This window comes from Lolium rigidum, chromosome 2 (assembly GCF_022539505.1).
Source record: "Lolium rigidum isolate FL_2022 chromosome 2, APGP_CSIRO_Lrig_0.1, whole genome shotgun sequence".
In the NCBI taxonomy this organism is placed as follows: Eukaryota; Viridiplantae; Streptophyta; class Magnoliopsida; order Poales; family Poaceae; genus Lolium; species Lolium rigidum.
Genome location: NC_061509.1, coordinates 215,358,351 through 215,374,281, shown reverse-complemented (window position 1 = coordinate 215,374,281; position 15,931 = coordinate 215,358,351).

Sequence of the window (15,931 nt, the reverse complement as noted above, 5' to 3'; positions counted from 1 at the left end):
TTCTCCTTTATCCGACTCCGATCCTTCAACCGGTTTGTACATGACACCATTCTTATTTAGCATTTTTAGAACTTCCTGCAAAACAAGTAGTACCATAATTATTCATTACTGATAATGTAAAACTTTCATGTTCGTAAAATGTATGGCTCCTCACCTCTCGCACATCTCTTTGGTACAAGTGCTAATTGTGTGTCAATGTGATCCGTCGGTTCCTTCTTCAAACTTTCCAATAGTATGTCCTTGTTACTACGCCTCTGTCTCGAACGTGTCGAACGTGACTGTTCACCATTCTGCGATGTGTTACTGCTTTGTTTGCGCACCGGCATTGGCTTGAGGTGTAAGATCATTAATAATCTGCATGTCAAATTAGAAAACAAATGGCATAAATTAATATAACAACACAACATCGACTATGATATAATGTAGCTAGAAGTAGTGATAAAAAAACAAAACCTTCACTTTGCCTCTCCCACGACCATTTGCATAGTCGTACTGCGACCTCCTTTACGCTTCCGCTTCGGTCCAGTTTTTCATTAGTGGCCTAATAGACTTGTGTGGAATATACGTAGGATCATCCACGACTACCACCTTTTCCCAGTATAGTAGCTACAAACAACACATTTTAAATGAAATAAGTTTCAAATTGTCACATACATCAAATATAGTGCTAATCATGTTTGCATACCCGAGTGAGACAAAGATTTCCAACCGGCCATCCCCTACCTTTTGCTGCTGATCTTGTGTAAGCAGACAAATTATCGAGGAGGTAGCGCAATGTGAAGTGATTCCAGTTAATTTGAAATATTCTAGGAACATCCTCCACTAAACAATAGTGATCTCTATCGACTGTTTTTGGGCCAGATGGCGCCGAACCGTGCCAATTAGCACAAGCACTCGCTTTCCGCACAAAGTCATCATCGGAAGCTTTCTCTCTCGTATGTCGAGCAATCAAGTCGGAAATAACTAGATTTCCACTAGACTTGCTGAGATAACTAGGCGGTATTTTCCTTCTACTTGTTAGACATTCTTGATCAATTATATCAAAAGCGGAAAAACCCTCATTACGTAGACCATAAATGCATTCTATGTCTACGAGAGGTCGCGATTATCGCTCCTGCCTTGTCTTGTACGACGAATGTCTCAGTTTTAGTATCATATAGCTCTATCATAAATCTAATCATATTTGTGCGCGTGGCGAAGGCTGGCAGTTGCAACATCGTCCGCAAACTAGTAGAGCTAAACCTCGCACGTTGAGGTCCTGAGAAAGTGGCTACGAGATTCCTCCACAATGTGTGGTCACAATAGACCGGGCCATCTAATTCATCCATTCTGCAAATAACATATACAAACAACAATTATTGCCGACATAGAAAATCTCCTAATAACCATCTACAGCGTAAATGTCAACCTAAAACTTACACGTCCAGGCAAAGAATGAAGGTTTAGATCAAGCGCACTCTAGATCAAGTGGGCGAAAGGATCGATGATAAACGAGATTGCAAACGCGCGCACTGGAAGGCTGGAACACGGATGTTGCCGTCGTTAGATTGAGCTGTAGGCTCCGCCGACGAAAGGACTCCTATCTTCTCCAGACGGCGATGGAAGGCGACGTTGACTTGAAGAAGAAATCGTGGGTAGTTACACGTTGTGCGTCGGACGTGCCGCTAACTAGGGCATCTGCTGTTAATACTATAATTAGGCAAGCTCTCGATGGATATCCGGGCCAGCCCGTTAGTACCCAGCCCATACACGGAGGCCACTCTATGCATGTGATAAGACAACGCTTTGCATTCGGCGGACGAATCGATAACTTACTTCTCCCTCTCTCTTTTGGAGCAACAATATATACATGTTCAAAGGTGCTGATCACCTACAAGCATACCATGGTTCCGCATGGCACCACACAACAATGGCTTGTAGCTAGTACGACGGTGCAAAATATTTTTTAATTACGATTTCAATTGTTTGTAACGAAGAATTTTTAAAAAAATATGGTCTTTTTTGCACATTACTAGATCTGCAATGCACATAATTGACATATCTATAGTGCCAGCTGTCGAGTGGGGCATCAACAAATTTCACAATGCTACAACCCTCATACAACACTTGTAGAGAAATAAGCTGGATATAATTAATAAGCATTCACGATCGAACTCTTCACACATTGTCATAAAAGTGAGAAACCATTAAAAATGACATAAATGTGCACCATACTAAAAGTGTACCAACGGACATGACATAAACAAAAAAAATTAGATAGCTATAGTAGTCTTCACGAGCGAAGTCCGAACCGGGCTGCTCTCACACACGATCAAGCATAATCTTCGGACCACCTTCTCCTTGCTTACGGAACCGAACACGTATTTCTGATTTTTCTTCATGCCATTACGCCTCACCACATCCATCCGGTGTGATGTTATCATGGCACCTCCTTTTGGTACTCCTTTCACCGTTGACATGTTCATCACCATCGTAACTTCGTAACATTGGCACTGGAGAGTAAAGCTTTATGGTTCTTTGGTAGCTGAATATTGGGCGAGAATGTGCTTGAGGGTGAACCTCCTTGAGAAGTACTACACATAAATTTGACGAGTCAATTATCGGCATATCTTGGTTAGTAGTAAGAAATGATGGAAATCAAAATTAATTACCATCTTTGCTTTATTCTTCACGATGTGTGATTTCTTGATGGTGCACACGTACAATGGAATTACTTGGTAGGGTTTTCGCAACTAGTCGTTCGAGTGCATCAAAATCGTCATAATTCATCTTAACTCGATTTGCATACTCTATGAAAGCTTCAAAATCATACTCTTCCTCTTCTCCAGGACCTACATGTAATATTAAAAAACATAAGGGACATCAATTAATTCTAAATTAAGTTGTTCATAACACTTGTGTTCTCATTGAGTGCCATAAACGAGACTTACCCCTTATAATAGGCCTTTTCCTCCAATTCGGTAAAGCACGAAGGCTGGGCAGGCGTAGCAAGGAATGGCTGATCAATGTCAATGTTCTCATATGTCATATACGTACGATCAAATTAACCACTAGATCTAATTAAGTCGGCCGATATTTTTTTCCCAAGCGAACCAACCAAGGGAAGTAAGATTAGACGACCGAGATCTAACTTGGGCAGATCAAAGTAAAGACGATCTACCGCGTCTACATATGTTGTCGGGCAAGAGTTCATAAAAAAAATTAGGTGCATGGCACGAGGTGAGCGAACTATACTTACATCCATGGCGATGAGATCCGAGTCAGCTCGTAACCAACGTCTTCGAGGACGCGGTCGGCGTCCGGTCGTAGATCGGAGGAGGCGTTGAGGAGGAGGATAGATCGTTTGGGAATTAGATTTGAGGATTAATTAGTACGGCACTTAAATACCTAAATAAAAGGCTGGGCCGGGATGGGCCTCAATTGCGGCCCACGAGGAGCATAAAGAAGCATACCACAAACGAAAAGATGGATCCCTCGGCCCGTTATCTCATCGGCATCTCCATCCTGCCTCCACCTACGGTCGCCGCCGCCATGGTGATTTCGGCTATGGACGACATCGACCGCGTCGAACCCATGCACAACTCATCGGATGAGGTATGATTCTAAGTTAACGTCTTCATCTCATGGGATTCTAAATATCTTGAAGAGTCATCGGTATGTGCAGTTCATAAGTTATGTCGAATTTAATATGTTTTCACGTTTTATTGTAGGAATCAATCTGTGAGTGTGGTATTCGGGATGGCTGTGCCCGGTTTCAACATTGTCTACAAGCAAAAATTGTTCTCCTAGAAGAACTAAATTTTAAAAGAGAGGAGAAAATGAAGATTGATGAAGAATTGAGGATTGTCAAAGAGAAGCTCGGGGTGGCTCATGAGACAATTCGGAAGATGGAACAAGCATTGATGACTACCAACAAAAAAATAGAAACACTTACGGAAGAGAAAGGCCGAATCGAGTTGATGATGGCTGATATCATCGATGAACACAACATTAGTAAAAACGAAACAAAGGCGACAACAAGGTTGAAGATAAATAAGGTCAAAAAATATGCTCTCCAACGGGAATTGTGTCTTCGATACGCCTTGTGTGCTATAATTATTCTAGTAGCTGTTATAATCGCGATGTCGGGGCTTTTAAAATGCTCGGCCTAGATGTTATGGTTGGGCAACGATCAATTACTGTAATGTGATCATGTCCAGAAATAAAAATTTCTTTTTCGACGAGTGAAAAGCTGATGAGGAGAAGTACATAGCATAATTACCTCTTACAATAATTAAAATGCAGAAAATATAAGGTCCGCACACAATACTACAAATGCGAGATAAAAATGCGGATAAAAATATAGAGGACATGCCTCGTCGTCTACTTGGAACGTTTGTACGACGACTACGCCTCGTCGTCGTCCGGGCGCCCCCGTTTGCGAGAAGCCTTCTCCGACGAGGAGGCGTCGTCCGACGAGGTGGACTCCGACGAGTCATCTTCGACGAGGAGTACTCCGAAGAGCCGTTGTACTCCTCCTCCTCGTCCGTCACCTCGGCCCGCGCCCGCGCCCGCGCCACGGCTGCCTTCTTCGCGCGAGCCTTCTTTTTCGCGGCCGCCTTCTCATCGGCGGCCAAGGCCTCCTCCCGCCGCGCCCACTTCGCGTCGGAGTCCTCGTCCTCTTCCGCGTCGTCCACGGCATGTTCCTCCGCGTCCGCGTCGTCGGCGGCGCCCTCCTCCTCGTCCGCGTCGTCGGCGGCGCCCTCCTCCTCGTCCGCTTCGTCGGCGTCGTCGGGCTCCGAGCCGTCGGGCTCCGAGCCGTCCGCGGCGTCCTCCTCCTCGTCAGCACCGTCCGACTGATCGGCGCTCCGCGGTGGTTCCCTTTCCCACCGGTGGCGCCACCCGGGCGGCTTTCCGTCGGCTCGTCGGAGTCGGACGGCCGGGAAACGTCACTCATGGTCGCGCCGCGGGTGTTTGACGACGGTGGGGAGCGGGTGCGGAAGATATGCGAACCGCTAGCGTTGGCACCGTACTTGTATGCAAGGCAACGCGGTAATGGTAGAGGGCGGCCGTTGCCATTCCGGTGTTTACAGAGCCGCGACGCCTCAGGTCGTGCGCGCGTGGTTTCTAGTTACGAGGCGCGTGGTAATTTCCGCCCGCGCGGCGCACGTACACCGTGGCACTTTCTTCTCACTATGGTTTAAACGAGGCTCTAAAGGTAGGGTAAACGGCCTCATTTCTAAGCTTTTGAATTTTTATGGTGTGTTGTTGTAGCACGGACTTGTAAAAACATTGATATATAGAGCTAGATAGTACAAACCTTACATAGGAATTCCATCACACGTACGATACCGAAGCACACAACAAATCCCGGGCCCACGAGACACGACAACAAGACATAGATAATAAAACAGCTCTAAAAACAACGATAAAGATGAGGCAACGCCGTCGTCCCTCCTAGGATGTTCATTCCCCTTGCTCCTCCTTCGTCTGTTTTAGTCCTCCTCATCACCGACGGGGCCGTCAACGTGGTAGCGGTATGGGAGGCGAGTGCATGTTGAAACGGTCGGGAAAGATGACGTGGAAGTTGGTGAAGATATTGTAGGTAGTGAAAGCGATAAACTCACAACCACACCAGAACACCTGCCCGAGGAGGTGGTGCACGTCGAAGGGGTTCCTGAAGTGGACGAAGAGGCCTATCTCATGGTTGCTGTTGCCGTCGAAGTGGGACTCGATCGTGTACATGGGCGGCGAGCCTAGAGGGAGGTTGAGGTGGCGGTAGCCCTGCGAGAGAAAGATCTCGGCTAGCGCCCTGTCGCTCCTCCACCTCGATATCGCCCAGATGCGCAGCTCGTTCTCCACGATGACACCCTCCGGCCACTCCCTCTCGCGCACGGTGGCCGGGCGACGGTAAGTTGGGCCAAAGAACTCCATGGTGGCGGCTAGGGTTTGGTGTTTATGTGGCTAGTCCACGGATGCGGTGGTAGATGGATGAAGCAGAAGAGTGCGTGAGATGTGTGAGAGAAGAGGAAGAAGAGGTGCCCTTATATATAGACGGGGAGTTTGTAAAATTCACTTAAATAATGCACACAAATTTCACTTTAATACTGATGCCGGCCAACTCGATGGCACGCGCGAGACGAGGGCAACCTCGCGAGACGATGTCACGGTGCTTTGAAACGGTGGTTGGCATGCATGAGAGCGTGGCGCGGGTAATTTAATAGCGTGCTGCATGGCGCATGCATGTAAAGGTGGTGACCTGATCGAGGGCTGCGGCGGGCGGAGGCGAGGCCTAGACGGGCCGGTTGGCAAAGCTTTGACGCGCGAGCGGCCCGGCGGTTCTATCTCTATCTCTCGCCTTTCTCAAATTAAACAACCTATTACGCCCTAAAAACCGTGTGACATTAGAAATAGTCTGAATTACAAACAATTGTACTGAATTAAAAATAGTCGAGAAAGTAAGAAGAACATAAACTTTTTCCTAGGTACAGCCGCCACCTCCACCTCGGTCTCCTCCATAGATTGGGTTCCCCCTCTTCGGTCGGCTTCGTCGGTGTCGGGAGGAGTGGGGAACCCGATCTATGCGTGGAGTTTTTTAAAAAGTAGTGTTTTCGGTTGATTATGTTAGGTTTTTGGTAGTCATTTTTTGTTGGTTTCACCCAAGGGTTGTGGGCCCACTTTGTGGCATGGGTAGAGCCGTTTTGCACGTAAACCATGTGTGCGGGCTCCCGTGAGGTAGCTAGGCAAGGAGCACATGATTTCTTCCATGGATGGTGATGTAAGTGGTGTTTGGATGCCATGGTGAAGCAGATCCCAAAAGATGGGACCACCATGCCCACGCGCCGTCAGACGATCCACTTGTTTTGACACCTCGTTCGACGAGAACCACGTATTTCGGGGGTCTACACCACATGAACATGGGCATTCACACATGCACAACCCTAAACCCATGGCTAGGAGTGGGTGGGGTGACATGGTGCACCAGTGCCCACCACATGGGGTCACCCAAGGGTTGTGGGCCCACTTTGTGGCCTGGGTAGAGCCGTTTTGCACGTAAACCATGTGTGCGGGCTCCCGTGAGGTAGCTAGGCAAGGAGCACATGATTTCTTCCATGGATGGTGATGTAAGTGGTGTTTGGATGCCATGATGAAGCAGATCCCAAAAGATGGGACCACCTTGCACACGCGCCGTCAGACGATCCACTGTTTTGACACCTCGTTCGACGAGAACCACGTATTTCGGGGGTCTACACCACATGAACATGGGCATTCACACATGCACAACCCTAAACCCATGGCTAGGAGTGGGTGGGGTGACATGGTGCACCAGTGCCCACCACATGGGGTCACCCAAGGGTTGTGGGCCCACTTTGTGGCCTGGGTAGAGCCGTTTTGCACGTAAACCATGTGTGCGGGCTCCTGTGAGGTAGCTAGGCAAGGAGCACATGATTTCTTCCATGGATGGTGATGTAAGTGGTGTTTGGATGCCATGGTGAAGCAGATCCCAAAAGATGGGACCACCGTGCCCACGCGCCGTCAGACGATCCACTGTTTTGACACCTCGTTCTGACGAGAACCCTGTATTTCAGGGGTCTACACCACATGAACATGGGCATTCACACATGCACAACCCTAAACCCATGGCTAGGAGTGGGTGGGTGACATGGTGCACCAGTGCCCACCACATGGGGCCACCCAAGGGTTGTGGGCCCACTTTGTGGCCTGGGTAGAGCCGTTTTGCACGTAAACAATGTGTGCGAGCTCCCGTGAGGTAGCTAGGCAAGGAGCACATGATTTCTTCCATGGATGGTGATGTAAGTGGTGTTTGGATGCCATGGTGAAGCAGATCCCAAAAGATGGGACCACCGTGCCCACACGCCGTCAGACGATCCACTGTTTTGACACCTCGTTCTGACGAGAACCCTGTATTTCAGGGGTCTACACCACATGAACATGGGCATTCACACATGCACAAACCTAAACCCATGGCTAGGAGTGGGTGGGGTGACATGGTGCACCAGTGCCCACCACATGGGGTCACCCAAGGGTTGTGGGCCCACTTTGTGGCCTGGGTAGAGCCGTTTTGCACGTAAACCATGTGTGCGGGCTCCCGTGAGGTAGCTAGGCAAGGAGCACATGATTTCTTCCATGGATGGTGATGTAAGTGGTGTTTGGATGCCATGGTGAAGCAGATCCCAAAAGATGGGACCACCGTGCACACGCGCCGTCGGACGATCCACTTGTTTTGACACCTCGTTCGACGAGAACCCCGTATTTCGGGGGTCTACACCACATGAACATGGGCATTCACACATGCACAACCCTAAACCCATGGCTAGGAGTGGGTGGGGTGACATGGTGCACCAGTGCCCACCACATGGGGTCACCCAAGGGTTGTGGGCCCACTTTGTGGCCTCGGGTAGAGCCGTTTTGCACGTAAACCATGTGTGCGGGCTCCCGTGAGGTAGCTAGGCAAGGAGCACATGATTTCTTCCATGGATGGTGATGTAAGTGGTGTTTGGATGCCATGGTGAAGCAGATCCCAAAAGATGGGACCACCGTGCACACGCGCCGGTCGGACGATCCCTTGTTTTGACACCTCGTTCGACGAGAACCCGGTATTTCAGGGGTCTACACCACATGAACATGGGCATTCACACATGCACAACCCTAAACCCATGGCTAGGAGTGGGTGGGGTGACATGGTGCACCAGTGCCCACCACATGGGGTCACCCAAGGGTTGTGGGCCCACTTTGTGGCCTGGGTAGAGCCGTTTTGCACGTAAACCATGTGTGCGGGCTCTCGTGAGGTAGCTAGGCAAGGAGCACATGATTTCTTCCATGGATGGTGATGTAAGTGGTGTTTGGATGCCATGGTGAAGCAGATCCCAAAAGATGGGACCACCGTGCACACGCGCCGTCAGACGATCCACTTGTTTTGACACCTCGTTACGACGAGAACCACTGTATTTCGGGGGTCTACACCACATGAACATGGGCATTCACACATGCACAACCCTAAACCCATGGCTAGGAGTGGGTGGGGTGACATGGTGCACCGGTGCCCACCACATGGGGTCACCCAAGGGTTGTGGGCCCACTTTGTGGCACTGGGTAGAGCCGTTTTGCACGTAAACCATGTGTGCGGGCTCCCGTGAGGTAGCTAGGCAAGGAGCACATGATTTATTCCATGGATGGTGATGTAAGTGGTGTTTGGATGCCATGGTGAAGCAGATCCCAAAAGATGGGACCACCGTGCACACGCGCCGTCAGACGATCCATTGTTTTGACACCTCGTTCGACGAGAACCACGTATTTCGGGGGTCTACACCACATGAACATGGGCATTCACACATGCACAACCCTAAACCCATGGCTAGGAGTGGGTGGGGTGACATGGTGCACCAGTGCCCACCACATGGGGTCACCCAAGGGTTGTGGGCCCACTTTGTGGCCTGGGTAGAGCCGTTTTGCACGTAAACCATGTGTGCGGGCTCCCGTGAGGTAGCTAGGCAAGGAGCACATGATTTCTTCCATGGATGGTGATGTAAGTGGTGTTTGGATGCCATGGTGAAGCAGATCCCAAAATATGGGACCACCGTGCACACGCGGCGCCAGACGATCCACTGTTTTGACACCTCGTTCTGACGAGAACCCTGTATTTCAGGGGTCTACACCACATGAACATGGGCATTCACACATGCACAACCCTAAACCCATGGCTAGGAGTGGGTGGGGTGACATGGTGCACCAGTGCCCACCACATGGGGTCACCCAAGGGTTGTGGGCCCACTTTGTGGCCTGGGTAGAGCCGTTTTGCACGTAAACCATGTGTGCGGGCTCCCGTGAGGTAGCTAGGCAAGGAGCACATGATTTCTTCCATGGATGGTGATGTAAGTGGTGTTTGGATGCCATGGTGAAGCAGATCCCAAAAGATGGGACCACCATGCCCACGCGCCGTCAGACGATCCACTGTTTTGACACCTCGTTCTGACGAGAACCCTGTATTTCGGGGGTCTACACCACATGAACATGGGCATTCACACATGCACAACCCTAAACCCATGGCTAGGAGTGGGTGGGGTGACATGGTGCACCAGTGCCCACCACATGGGGTCACCCAAGGGTTGTGGGCCCACTTTGTGGCCTGGGTAGAGCCGTTTTGCACGTAAACCATGTGTGCGGGCTCCCGTGAGGTAGCTAGGCAAGGAGCACATGATTTCTTCCATGGATGGTGATGTAAGTGGTGTTTGGATGCCATGGTGAAGCAGATCCCAAAAGATGGGACCACCGTGCACACGCGCCGCCAGACGATCCACTTGTTTTGACACCTCGTTCGACGAGAACCACGTATTTCAGGGGTCTACACCACATGAACATGGGCATTCACACATGCACAACCCTAAACCCATGGCTAGGAGTGGGTGGGGTGACATGGTGCACCTGTGCCCACCACATGGGGTCACCCAAGGGTTGTGGGCCCACTTTGTGGCCTGGGTAGAGCCGTTTTGCACGTAAACCATGTGTGCGGGCTCCCGTGAGGTAGCTAGGCAAGGAGCACATGATTTCTTCCATGGATGGTGATGTAAGTGGTGTTTGGATGCCATGGTGAAGCAGATCCCAAAAGATGGGACCACCATGCCCACGCGCCGTCAGACGATCCACTTGTTTTGACACCGTATTTGAGGGGTGTACACCACATGAACAAGTGCATTCACACATGCAAATTGCAAAACTCATGGCTTGAAGTGTGTTAAATGACATGGTGCACCACTGCCGACAATATGGGGTCATCCCAGGGTTGGTCAAAAAAGTGCCAGAAACGAGGCTCCAAAGGTAGGGTAAATGGCCTCATTTCTAAGCATGTTTTTTTCGACCTTGTCTAAACGACCCAAATAAATTTCCTAGAAATCTACTTGATATGTATACACTTGTTTTTGAAGATTTTATTTTTTTTAGATTTTCTCTGAAATTTTTAGGAATATTTGAATATACGGCAATCCGATTGGCTGGACTCCTTTTTTCCCGAACACGGGTGGGGGTTCCGAGCGGGCACGCTAGATGGATTGTTGGGCCGTGTTGCGGTCTGGCCTTGTGCCCGTTGTGCAATGCGCCGGCCTAGGCCTGCATGCGCGGGAAGCGACGACGACGGCATGCATGCGCCCCGTAGCGGTGACTCAGCTATGCATGCATCGCCACGACGTCGCCATGAATGAGCCAGCAAGCCCCGTTTCAGTGCGGTCGATTCAGCTGATAGCAGACGCGCCGCCCCGTTTCAGTGTAAAACGACAACGACACGGGACACCCCCTCGATTAATGTGCGAAACGGCAACGGCTACATGCACGCGTCACTCGCGTCGTTTCATCGCCAAACAACAATCTTCGTCTCCCACACCACATTTTTCTAGCCTATTTATACGTCTACATTCCTCTCCCACACACCACCCAGCTCCACTCCGGACACGACGCCCTTCATCCTTTCCTAGAACGCCAAAGCACCACCGGAAGATGCGATACGTCGGACCGACCTTCGTTCGGCCGCCTACCGTGCCGGAGCTGCGCTACCCGCCGGGCGTCCTCGTCGAGCGCACGCTCCGTGTGTGGGCGCAATCCAGGTGGAGGAGCCCCGTCGAGCTCGCCGACGCATTCTTCACCGCCGGCTTCGCCCACCTCCCACCGGGATCGCCGCCGATGTTCCACCTCGACGAGGTTCGTGACGGCGTTACCCTCAAGTCAAGCTGGCAATTCGATCCATGGGTACGTCCGCCCATGGGCACCCGACCCAAATGGGTAGGGTATGGGTCCCGATGTTCGCCCATGGAAATAACCCATGGGCAACCCGATTAGTCGTGGGTCGGGCATGGGTATCAGTCTATGCCCACGGGTTGCTCGATGGGTCACCCGATTAATATTACTAATTAAAATAATTGCATAATTTTATATGGTACGTAAGCTATGATACACATACATTATACATGTAGACAATATACATCATTAACACACAAAACTCTTTTATCTAGACACCAAACATGTGCATATTAGTACTACTTTCAGTCACAAAGCCATGAACGGGAATACACCACTCTTTGTCCTGGCATCCCAACAATGTGCCGATGTGTTCTAGATATTTGGTTGCGTCAAACTCTCCATTTTTTGTACCCGATGGGTTGCCCGATAGGGTCGGGTTGCCCGATGGGTTTGGGCATGGGTCTCGTTCCTTACCCATGGGTAAGGTCGTGGGTCACAAGTGTGCCCGATAAGGGTGATGGACATGGGTCTAGTTTAGGTCGACCCGACCAAACCCGACCCATTGCCAGCCTTACCCTCAAGTTGCTCACGGTCACCCTCACCAACCCGTGGGACACGTACGAGCTCCTCGGCCAAGTGTTCTGGTGCGGTTGCGAGTCAATCTTCTTCACGACGTACAACATCTTCACCAACTGCGAGTGCATCTTCCCCACCGAAAACCAGATGCACTGCCTCCCCTACGAGGAGTGAGGTGTTGATGACGTACGGTGGTCGAGTAGCGCCGGCCAGGGTGGAAGAAAGTTGAGGAGGAATTTCGTGAAGCTTGTCATGCACGTTTCTCTACTTTTTAGTTTTATCGTGTTTATTTAAAATGCCGTGTTTTTATATATTGTACCGTGTCGTGTCCCTGGACTTATCTATGTAACGACGGTGGTACTTGTTTACATCCTTATTTATGTAAGTGACATATTTATGTAATCTAAGTGAGTCTCTATGTGTGTTCAAATCTGTTCGTCCTCAAATGACTACTATTTCTTGTACCAAATTGTTTACAAAACCCAACAAAAAAACAAAAAAATTCTAATCCACTAAGACTAGAATTTTAGCTATTTTCAATTTTTTAAGTTGTTATTCATATATATTACAAATTAGTGTTAAGATTCATATTGAATTATCTATTTCATATTCAATTAGTGAATTAGTGAATTGTATATAATAGACTACACAAAGATCTGTGTGTTGAAAAATGTACAAACATGGATTTAATAACCTAACGGAAGTGATAAAATAACTATAGATACCTTTATTACTTGAGATGTCAACATGTATCTATCTGTCCCACTGGTTACCAGACTACCCCAGCGAGACGACTTCCCACGAGGTGTGCGGTTCGAGTCGCGGCAACACCCATTTTTTGCTTCATTTTTTTTATATTTAATATGTACCACCTCAACTAGCCTAATGGGCCTAATTTGGTTGGAGATGGCCCATTAGTCAAATCTAGATTGGGCTATCCGCTGCGATTATTGTTGCTTGTTAAATGAGATAGTTGTTCCTGTTTTATATGTAGCCTAATGGGCCTAATTGGATGGAGTTGGCCCATTAGTCAAGTCTAGATTGGGCTGCATGTCTGCTGTGAGTGTTGTAGGCTGTGAAATGAGCTATTTGTTGTTGTTGATTGAGAGATTTGTTGCTTGTCAAGTATCACATAAGATAACAACTCCACCCTACGCCAACACACCGTCTTTATTTTAGATTACCGGAGGTTTTCCCCCATTTCCACTTGGAAAATACTTGTATCAATTATGTACAAATCGTCCGCAACACAAGCTGAGCAAAGCTGACACATGATTTCCTATAATCAAACGCTTACTTTGGCAAAATCTTTGTCACTTGGTGAATTGAAGCATGGCAGTTGTGCTAGTGTGTCCTACCTATCTGTTTGACCCCATGTAATGGATTTAGATGGCGGTTGTTTTCAGTGTGTGATCACTGCTCTAAACCTGTTCCAGGCTATCCTGGTACATCGGAGTTGGTTGGGATGGCAGCCAATCTACCCGATAAACCCTGTTTTCCTTTTATTTTGTTGGTGTCTAGTTTTAATCCTGTAATACACTTGGCTTCTTTTTCAATGAAATTCGGGCTGGGGGCAACCCGTGTTGATCTAAAAAAAAAATCTTTGTCACTACATCATGCTAACGAGGCTAGATCAACAGCGAGCAAATAGAACATGCTTACCTAGCATCCAAGCACACAACACGGCCAAGCATGCACAACACATCGAGCATATGTAGTAAGCACATCATACACATGCTTAAACACTAAGCATACTTAATTAGAAACATAGTTCACACATACTTAAATAGAAACATAGTTCACAACAGCATTAACCAAGTTTTAACACCACAAGCACGACAGAGTTTAACATAAACACACAACTAAAGAAAGAGGCATCGGGTAGGCGAGGCGGGTCGGCGGGCAGGTAGGCGGGCAGGTCGGCACCATCCTCCGCATGCTCCTACTGCCGGGGCGTACTTCTTGAGGAACAGGCCGTAGGCGGCATGCTTGGCCCTGATGTGTGCGGGTGTCTGCCCGCTGCCAACACCAGTGTAGGTGGCATGCTGGTACATGCCGAGGAAGTCCGTCGGCATTTCCTTGCGGCTGCACCAGGGGCACTTCAACCTACCTGGGCCAAGAAGGTAGCGAATCTCCCCAGACCTAAGCCTGCGGAGAACATGCCTGCTCTTCGGTCCCTATCCTCCCGGTCGAACCGACTTCATCCGAAGGATCCTCCTGTTAGATGAAGTAAATTAGGTTAATTAGCTGCTATTGCATATAAACAATGTAATGACTATAAATAGAAAAGGAATGAAAACAATGCAAAGTAATTATTTGTATAAATGCACATTAGTTAGTAACTATACATACCATATCTAATTTAAACAAAAACTAGTGATTGGAATGGAACAAGTGGCAATACCATCACGGAAGAAAAACACTATATATGTCTAGATGCTGGAGAAAGGTATACTTGATACACGGAAAGGATCCGAAGGATCCAATCCATCAATATGCATGCTCAAATCACACCAATGAGCGAGATGCTCAAAAGGTATTAGTCATCACTTCGTATAGACCAAGTGATGGTAGCAATATTTGAGGCAAACAAAAACTTGGAGTGCCCGAGTAGATGAAGATATGCAAAATAGTATGAAATACAAGCATATCCAAGTATAAACCGAGATACACACAAAGCTTTGACAGCCACATACACCACCTAGCACCACCTAGCTATTAAACCATCGGAAACCCTTATTTTCTTCATAAAACAATCATAGTGGCATTCATATGTATGATACCCTACTCGTGAGGATCTCTATTAATAAAAACCAACAGTTTATCCATCAAGGTGAGCAACCAATAGCAGTACCAAGAGCTACTGAGGTCACATCAAACCTAGTAAGCCACAGCCATAGCATCAATCATCATAATATGGACAGATTTAGATTGTGATGAATATTAATCCAACAATAGTTGGCATCCATCCATTCTTCTCAAACAAATTGAATCATTACCAATACACAGTTCATCAATAAAGAATTCCGGTGAATATCCTTACACGAGCAAGCAACCATAGTTCAATTATTAACAATAACAACACCAAATGATCAAGTTTACGGTAGCATGACTTGCACATGACACTCTAGTGAAGGCAAAGCTCCGAGTCAAGAAATCAAGGCTTCCATGCGGTGATTAACAGGCAACATCTGCTAGTATTGGAGCCACATTTATGATCAACTTCTTTGTCCATACAATGTAGTAGCAGTTAATCTAAAACCTGTCTAGACATCAATTGCAAGCAGGCACAAGTGATAAGTGAATCATCCAGTGCGTAGATCCATATAATTGCTAGGAACCAGTCATAATAGCAAGCTAATCAAACTAGATAGCCTTATTTATGAGCGAGATAGGGATTACAGGGAACCCAACCAAGCAAGAACCTCAGATGAACACTTGAGCAAGCTCAAATTCATCTCCGGAACTACTAGAAATATCAAAATGGCTTGGTAGTACAACAAATTCACAGCATATAGATTAGCCAAATCCACGGATTTCGTACAAGCTTGCGAGCGAGCAAGGCATTCATGCATGTCGTCGGGGTCGGCGGAGAAATTTACCTCGGACGGGTCGGCGGAGTCGGATT